At 42.8% G+C, this 9,541-nt stretch overlaps 1 protein-coding gene across 3 annotated transcripts in view; it reads right to left on the bottom strand.

The window, feature by feature from the left end:
• The window catches only part of SERTAD2 (SERTA domain containing 2), a 79,321-nt gene that overhangs the window by 61,041 nt on the left and 8,739 nt on the right, over nucleotides 1-9,541 (bottom strand). The gene's annotated exons all lie outside the window — the stretch shown is intronic.

The following is a 9,541-nucleotide window of genomic DNA, read 5'->3' as shown; positions in this document are numbered from 1 at the left end:
CTGCCAGTTTTCTTGTAAGAAATATCATAGCATGTATGAAAACATAATGAAAAACTTAGGATAACCCTAAAACCCCCACAAAGAAGTTTACACAGTCAAATAATTAAAAAAAAAAAACCCTAAAGCCTGTCCATCCATAAAAGGATTGAGGTGAATATCTGAATAATTGATAGAATAGAAGAAATAGCTAAGTTTTACAACGACTATATAACTTTTCAGAGTAACTGCATTGTCTTCCTCTTCTAAGACCAGGAAAGCCCTGGATCAGGTATAAGTACAATTACTTAATTGCATTTTCTGTATCAAGATATTCTAAGTCATTAATAGTCCAGAGGGGGAAAAAAAAAAAAAAATGAAATCCAACCATGTGTGACTTTTTTGTAACTTTTGTTCATGTAGATTATTCTCTGTAAAGGGACACATTACACAATGGCATCAAATCCTGTTTTCAAGCACAACTTTTATATGCTACAGATATAATTATCTCAATGGCTGTAAGGTTCCATTTCGAGTTTTAAGTATTACGCTGTCATTTTTGCCTGGGAAAACACTCCAGCTTATTTGAATTTGAGGAATACAAAAAGCAATTACTGGCACCTCAGGTGAAGTTTCCAGTATTTGCAACCAAGCGTGGACTGCCACTGTCATCTGAGTGAAAGAATTAACTGTACTGAAGATTTTTGGTTCTACTTAATGGCTTCTTCCCCTTAGCACCTAAATAAACACTCCTCTGCCTTCTTATTTCCAACGAATGCATTACAAGAGGATCTTCATCTACACACAAACTCACCCTCCTGATGATTTTAACTCCGTCTTGTCCTGTCTTCCCATGGAACTTTTCTTTCAAGTTTAAATAGTTTTTCAGAAGTTTCTATTGAGTCAATTATCTGAAGAGGTTTTACAGACCATTAATACTGCTCTGTAGGTTAACCACAAACAACATAAATAATTGTTTTCCTCTTCGTTTAGGGAAGTACTGAGTTTGAGATCCCCCCTCTCAACATCAGAGGCACAGTACACACAGAAAATATGCAAAACTGGGGAAACTTAATTTGAACTACCAGAAACAGTGAACTTCACTCTGTAGGTCCAATGTTCTATATTTTACCTACATTTATCAAGTTACCTATAAAAACACCAAGCTGAGAATTGGCATATCCATTCCAACCCCCAAGACAGCTAAAACATGAAAGAAACCAATATACTTAACCTTTAACATAAAAATATATGAAGAAGGCACACTGACTACAGCATGCAAGTTAGTCAAGACCTTGCAGACAGCCTTCATAAGAACACTTTCCATCACTGCTGGCCAGTGCTATTAAACTGATACTCTATCAGACAATAAAATACATGCTGCCTTTCTAGTGTGACAAACTTTGAGGGTTGGTGACAATTTTCAATATAAAAGTTTGGGAACTTTTACTCTGAAATGATACATAGCACCTCCTTACATGTTACTGACTGTTTCCTCTCAATTATTTCTCCTCAAAGATACCAGACAGGATATTACCACCTAAAACAAAACTGAGAACTGGCATTTTGAAGTCTAGACACGATTTCCTCTTTTGGAAGCCTCCTCATCTCTGTACCTTCCCCATGTAACCACACTCTCAAGGTGGCCTCATCTAGACCTCCTGTATAAAGAGAGCTGTTCAAAATAGCATTTATTTCTGTACACCAGAACCATGTGCTAATAACTTGCTTGATAACTACATTGAATTGTCAACCCTTACGTTTAACACTTTCACCTTTTGCTTCATGTCTCAGGGAAAAGGGGGATGCAGCATGGATCATACACACTGTTCGGATGCCAGGACCTGTATCAGCATCTCACACAGCTTCCTTAATCCTCTATTCCTTGACATGCCTCTTGTCTTCTTGAAAAAATGCTCTGTTTCTGTGGTGATCTTGGTATTATGTTCTGCAGCTACATCTTTTTGAGCTCCTGTGTGCATTCTGTGCTTTGCAATTTGTTCCGATGACAGGCTTTCAAAATGTATGACTGCATTATCTACATGTATGTATGATGCATTATCTTCACATACATGTATTATCTATGCATGGTAATACTCCTTGGGCCGGCCACCTACATTTTATACTGCACTCTGCATGTATTGCAAATAGGTTTAGCCTCTGTCTCCATTCAGACTGCAGTCTGACCTTTGTTTAGCTGTGCTCTTCGGCAATTTTGCTGCTTTTTCATTAGGGAATAATTGTCACTTGCCTTCTGCATGCACGCTGCTCTCTGGAATAACAAAAAGCTCTGCTTCTCACTGTGACTGACTTTCAGTTTTGTCTGTTATCAATGCTGGGACATTTTTTAGTCTGGAGAACTATTTCAGAGGTGTGCACAGCACTGGTATAAATAAGGGAGCTGAACAGTTGTGATTGCATTCTCATGATACAGGAGAGACTCTGCGGGTCTGCAGCTCTGTTTCCCTCTCCCATTTTATATTCAGCGAAACACGGATTCATGAGGACTGAAATCAATTTGAATTCAATGAACAGCCATTAAGAGTCTTGCTTCCCTGAAACTAGAAAACTGTTTTCAATCACTTTTTAACCTAAAGAACTTCAGGCAATCCAAAATACTTGGGTTTAGGATTACCCCAAGTCTTAATTTTTCATGTTAGCAGAAGAAATTTTCATGTTTCAGGTCAAGCCGATCCACATTTTTGATTCAGCCACAAGATCAAAAGCAACACAGTTAATCACAGCTCTAATCACTTCCATTGCTACTCCTCAACTTGCTAACTAGTCAAAAATAAAATTCCCATGAATTATTTTTACACTGCTACATAAGGCTAGAGAAAATGGTCTCAGCTGATCTCTTGTTCTCTCTAAAGAAGCAAGAACAGCCCTTTCCTGGGTCATATTCCTCACAGAGAGGAGGAATTTTCTGAGAGTTTGCAATCTGCTTCATTTCTTCCCCTGGAGCCTACAGTAAATCTTGGGGTTTGGGATTCACAGGTTTCATTTTATTTTGTCTGGCAAAATGCACTTGAGAATGGCTTCTAGCAATATCAAGAGAAAAAAGGAAACACTTTTGGTAGGCAAGCATTCCAACTGGATCCACTAATACACAGGCAGCATAGCAAAGCATGGAGTGATGTGTGAGAACACAGAACATCAAAATCTCTACTATTGCACTATGCAGAGCCATATAAAAATTGATGGTGAAGTGAGTCTGAGTGGAAGGAAGGCCTCAATCTCAGCTACAGACCTCTGAATTCAACCAGATCCCATGGAAGGTTAAGGTGTACTTTAGTACCAATAAAATCTCTTTCGAAAGACCCAAGGCACCAGGGAAAGACCACTGGCTGCATTCTCCAGCCTGCACACAGCCTTGGCATCATCACAGGTTAAGAAAGCTGACTTTTTTTTGGTCACAGTCAGCAACAAAAGCCAGAAAATTACTTCTACTGCCAACTACTCTTTCCACAGGCATCGAAACACCAAAGGGACTCTGTGGACTTGTTGACTGCTTAGCCAGAAGCTTATCTGGACTTCCTGGAACACAGAGGACACAGAGGGGCTTTGCACCTTCAGTGATTCTTGGTGAAGTCAGAAATACACCTCATGAGCATACTGCAGTGGAGTTACACAATCAAATCAAATGTTGTGCTGAGTATCCAGTCTCCTTCTCCTTGCCACTCCCCCTCACACACACACCCACTGAGAAAACCTACTTCAACTGGTCCCAGAGATCCCTCAGTAACCCAAGTTTTGGTTGCCCATTAAAAAGAAAAGGCTTCTTCGAGTATTCCCTTCTTCAGGGACAAGAGGGTCAAGGTCATCGCAGGCCTGAAGGTCTCAAGTCAGAAAAATGGCACAACTTGTCTTCCCAGAGGTCAGCCCGCTTTGTGCAGTGTGTCCATGCTGGAAGGAGGCACAGGCAGAGCAGGGCTGTCAGAGCAGCGTGCTCGGCGCAGACGTGACGCTGGCCCCACACACAGCTTCTGCTGCCTGTGCCTGTAGAGGGGCCAGGGCTGGACACAGTTAAAGAGCCCAGAGTGAGGGGAAAGCCCCAGGGATATTCAAGCCACAGCTGCTACACCATTTGTAGAGTGGAGAAAGGCCTTAGAGAGAGATGAGAGAGGTAGAGAGATGCAGAAGGAGCTGGCAAAGGATTGAAAGTTTTCCCTTGCTGTCCCCTTTTCTAGGCAGTGGCAGATGATCTTGCTGTCTCAGGTGTCCTAAACAATAGCTATGGAGCCAGGCCCTATTTTGGTGGTAGAAAAGGAACTGGCTTTCTGGGGAGAGCCAGAGACAAGCCAAGCCAGTTTCAGACCGTCATTTTTCCTACTGGCTCATTTTGCTCAAATCACAAGCTAGAAAAACTGGAAAGGTAAGCAGTCCAAATTAATGGGAACATCAAGTGAACTGGTTTGTTTACATATTGGTTTAACTGGAATAGGGAGCACGATTCCAGCTTTGGGCACTAGCTTTGCAGACATTCCTTTAACTTACCTTTCTATCAGAAAAAGCCATATGCAGGCCTGAATTATTCCTGGTCTGCCCCCAAAACACATTATAGTCTCTTGAAGCTTCATACTTGCATGGCACCCATGACCACAACTCTTATAATTGGATGGCAACATTCATATCTTACCAGCTCATTCTTCCAACTCCATGTAATTAGGGGGAGAAAAAAAATCAGACATCACAGAGCAGGAAGTTGTCGTTCTCCTCACACTGCTCTTCATGCATTATTGTTGCCACATCTTACCTGTAGCATTGCGTTTGCCCACCGAACTGATATTTTTCTTATGGAAGAAAAAGCAGTTCTTTGGAGTCCTACAACTGGTAGGAAATAATCAATTTAAGACTAATGATTAAAAAATCCCCAGGTATATATTTATAGCTAATTTCTACCATAAGCAGACTTCACCAGATGCTCAGTTGCATTTCATCCTTAAGAGCAAACAAGGGCTCCTGCAGATGAGACCTTTCCAGCAGAGCTGCTGCAGATGGGCAGATTGTGGTGTCCTGCTAACTATCCCCGAGACCACAGCAGGACAATGATTCTACTTGCTAAAAAGCAATAACTTAAAGTAAGCACCACAAAGGGAAGAAAAGTGACATGGATCTTGCATATCATTCCTCTTAAAAATTTTTATTTAAAATTTTTTATAAACTGCAGGGTGGAGCCACATTCTGCAGACAGGGAAATTTGAGCATAGTGGCTTTGCTACAAAACTCAGTGAAAGAGTGAGTGCCCAATATCCCTGTACGCAGCAAGGGCTGGCCATCCTCACCATATTCCATATTATCAGCAATCCCAGAAAGCAGCTGCTTCTGTGTGCACATTAGAAACCCGAATGAGAACATAAATGAGTCAAACTGCCTTGCATACTTTAAAACTACAGCATGACATAACTGCAAGTCATTGCCATTAAAAGTTTAGGGAAAAAAAAGTCCCCACCTGCCAAATACAGCTCCGTGGTCTACTGCTGAGTTTTAATGACAATTGCTGCATCTTGGGAAGCTGCTCAATAATAAGGTAGTACATTTTCCCTCCAGGACCAGAAATCAGGTACTGTCACTTATCTACACAAAAGGCATACCTAGGAAAATATCCCAAAGCCATGTGTCTCATGCAGCAATCAAAATCTTGGACACCCTCTACACACATAAATTTGCTCTTATTAAAATATATTTCAGTTGGTCAGCATGCTAAAAATCTCCACTCAAGATTTCTGGCTTTTCCAATTAAGCTTATAGACAAAAAGCCTTTTTTTCTTTTAATGACATTGCCACTTACCGCAAAGCTGTGACGAGTTCTTATCTCATTATGGTGCCCTGTGGTAACTCATTATTCACTGAACTTCACTTTTTGATGTATGATGAACAGCAACATATACTTAAATAGTTCTATTTAAACTGGCCCTATAGTTGAAACAAATCATTCCAAGAAGAGCACTGCATTACACTCAGAAGTGCTCAAAAGCTTAGGATATGATATTCTTCAGTATTCACTGAGCTTAATATCTTCAAATAGAAATTACTCAAGCTGATGTATCTCTCATTAAGTCAAAGTTCTTCCAAACGAGAAGAGGATGACTGATAGTCAGAGATTACCAGGGCCAACATAGTGAGAGATCACACTCTTTGTGGCCACAAGCAAGCCTGAGAGGGCTCAGACCCCCACAGCTCAGCATGCTCAGAAGGCTGCAAAGCAACCTCAGCATCCCTGAGAGCCCCAAATTCTCCCTCATTCATCACCAGGTCTATCTGGTGCTACTGGGTCACAGAGCATTGACTACTCCTTCTAGGCCACAGCTGCAACACAAGCTTCCAGATTTTGTATAAGATGGAAAAACAAAAAAATGCACACAACATCAAAAATCCCAGGAGGCAGAAAACAACACGTACCAGCACAGCTCCAGGCCTCTCCCCCATCCCTCCAGTTATCCTCCAGAGGGTAAAGTGAGATGTTAGGACCTTTTCCAGGAATAAGCAGCGCTGCTTGGATCGGGTTCTTTGCTCTGCCTAACATTGAAAGGATTGGCTTGAGAATTCAAATTGGTTAAAGGTGGGAAGTTTAGTTTGGGATGTTTAGAAATACTTTGGAAAGTGAAAGACGGTCACTGGCCTGGCCTGTTCCTAGCAGCTTCCTACATCAGATGCTTCTGGCACACTGGTATTTGAGGAGAGGAGGAGCCAGATTCACATGTCCTAAACTGCACCCAAGTCACTGTATCTTTTATTTCCTTCCATCTGACTCCTGGCTTTCAAGCACAGAGCCTTAGGCACAATTTAGGTCATGAGAACCTGGTCTTCAGCCTCTCAACAAGTGGAAATACCCACAGCTGACTCGGGCTAGAAAATACTGAACACTTTACAGGACAAAATACACCTGCTGAGCATACTCATACACACATGGCAGAGCAATTCTTCTGCCTCAGGGGTCCCCAGACTGTAAACTCTGACCCATGACACAGAGAAAAGCAGAGCTGAATTTACACACATGGAGCACGTTCCAATTGGACACTGCAGGTGAAGTGTGCAATATGAACATCCCCCACCTGCTGACCGTGCTCTGCAGGATACAGAAGCCAGTTTTCAAAGCAAGAGACTGAATGTAACACCACTCACCCCTGTTACCACTGTACTGGATACTGAAGTCAAGCTACTGAAATGTTTCCAAAAGTATAGGGAGTGTTATTTCCTTTCCATAGCTGTTATGTATCAGGAAAGATCATAATCAGATAATATCTCAGGCACAGGTAAGAAAGATGGCAGAGTTAACATATCCAGTCTTTTCACATGCAAGCACACACCCTGAAATAAGCCAAAAATGCTAATTGTGTTTATTGCACGATAGTACAAACAGCAATTATGAAGCTAAAGAAAGTAACAAAGCATCCTTGCCTGAAGGGTCTTCTCCGGGCATTCATGTATCAGAAAAATGATAAACACACAAGCTTGAGACATAGTAAAAGAAAAGCTCTCCCCAGATACAAACTCCAACACCGTGCCCTAATATGCAAGAGTATTTCACTCTCCAGGGCAGAGTGGCTTTCCAAGACAACGTTTCATATCCCAGATCCAGAGCAGCCCCCCCAAAAGCACTTTGGGAGGCAGCAGACAAACACAGTGTTCAGCTTCAGTGGCACGGGAGGGTTTCACAGTCTGCAGCCTGGACTGCAGCCACAACAGCTCACAAGGAAAGGGGTGCAGCTGTTTTCACCTCAGAACAGAAGCCCTGCTGCAGAAAGCCTACACACACACCAGCCACCTCCCTCTACCCCAAACCCAAAGTACACCAGGGAACAGGACAGTACTTTGAACTCCTGGGGTCAGCATGTCACTATGTAGAGTCAGCTCATAAGAGATGCCAAGAACAGGGCTGCATCTTAAACCTACCCTTTGCAAAGAAGCAGAAAGGAGGTTTCTGTGTCCATGCACTAAGACAGCAACCCGTCCTCCAAAAAGCTGAAGTGCTTCATATACAAGGCACTAAGCAGCCTGCATTCTCCATGCAGCAGAGCAGGACTTAGCACTCTCCAGTAAGGCAGACTGATGATTTCCTCCCTGCCATTCCGACTGCGATCCAAGTCAGCTGAGGCCTCGCAGGAGCAGTGCCCTAAACCTCCAGACTATCCTGTGCGAGATGGAGAGATGACTCTCAGCTCCCACAGCAGAAATACGAGCCTGCCTTGCTGAACAGACACTGGTTAAAAAGCAGAGCAGGAATGGGGAGCAGAGAGGCTCTTCCTGTTTGCAGAGGCACGCCCCAGGGAGGAAAAGCCACTGGTCCCAGCTCTGAGAACAACTGGTCCAAAATACAAGCTCATTACTACACCAAAGATCCTGAGGGCAGGCAATGAATCCTGGACTCTCCTCTACTTCATCTCCAACCACCTTTCCAAAGAAGGAAGCAGCAAAGACATGTCCAATCTCATGGGCATGCATTTGGTGAGTTTCAAGAGTGCCTCAAGGAGCTTCAGCAGAAGAACATCCAGTTTCTGCATTTAGGTTTGAACTACATACAGAGCTGGCCACTGCTGTAAGACAAGGACACTCCCAGTCATGGTCAGCAAAAGAGAAAGGTAACAATAGAGTTGTTAAAGCAGAGCACTGAGATTAAGGGGCCCTTCTTTCTACTGCCTGTTCTGACACCACATTAAACACTCCTCTACAAAAAAAAGCACAATAAAACCCTTTCTTGACATCACAGGAACACTTAAGACTAAGTTAATTGGTTCAGGGCCTTGGCCTTCTTGCAAATTGAGTGAAAGACAGAATTGCCTACAAGATAGTTTACATGGGCAACAGATGACATTTTTAAAAATCAGACCTTTTTCCTTGTGCACTCAATACTACTAAATTTTTCCTTGTTCTGTGCAAAGCATACAAGAAGCAAAACAAAGTCTTCCCCCACACTTGATGTTACACCGGCAGTGCCAGATGCCATGCTGCCCATCTTCCCACACCTGGGGATGTTCCACTGTTCCCATCCACTCCACGTCATGCTTAAATAAAGGAAAACAGTTTATCGGTGTTATTCCCTCTTCCCAGTTTTTGGGCTGGTGAGGAGGTGCCGCGAACAAAAGCGAACAACATGCAACTGCTCCGTTTGCATGTCCCAAGGACTGGCTCTGCACACTGGTGCCTGAAGAACAAGCACATTGCAAAAGCATTATGTTTCCAGTGGCAAGATGGATGGGAAAAGTGCCAGCCACTTGCTATAAACCTTTTGTCATGCCAATTGCTGGCTGCTATGAGGATGTACTTTAGATACCTCCTTAGAAAAGAGCTCTGCATCTCATCCTTCCAGATGGAGGAGGAATGATTCATACACACATAAGCGTGCTAGAATGATGGCTGAAGAGAAAACATTTTCTTTATGTTTTCTGTTTTGCATTACAGGCATGCTCAGGGCCTTAATCACAGCAAAAAAATTGAACTGAAGATGATGACACTTCGTGACCCAAAGAATGCTTGTGCAAAACTCCAATGCTACTTCTCCCTGGCCATGCCAAGCCTCATATTGCATGCACACACCTCATGTGGCTCATTCCCCTGCTTTCCC

Source organism: Corvus cornix, chromosome 3, assembly GCF_000738735.6.
Source record: "Corvus cornix cornix isolate S_Up_H32 chromosome 3, ASM73873v5, whole genome shotgun sequence".
In the NCBI taxonomy this organism is placed as follows: Eukaryota; Metazoa; Chordata; class Aves; order Passeriformes; family Corvidae; genus Corvus; species Corvus cornix.
Note: the sequence above shows the minus strand (reverse complement) of the source record. Positions and strands in the feature narration are given on the sequence as shown.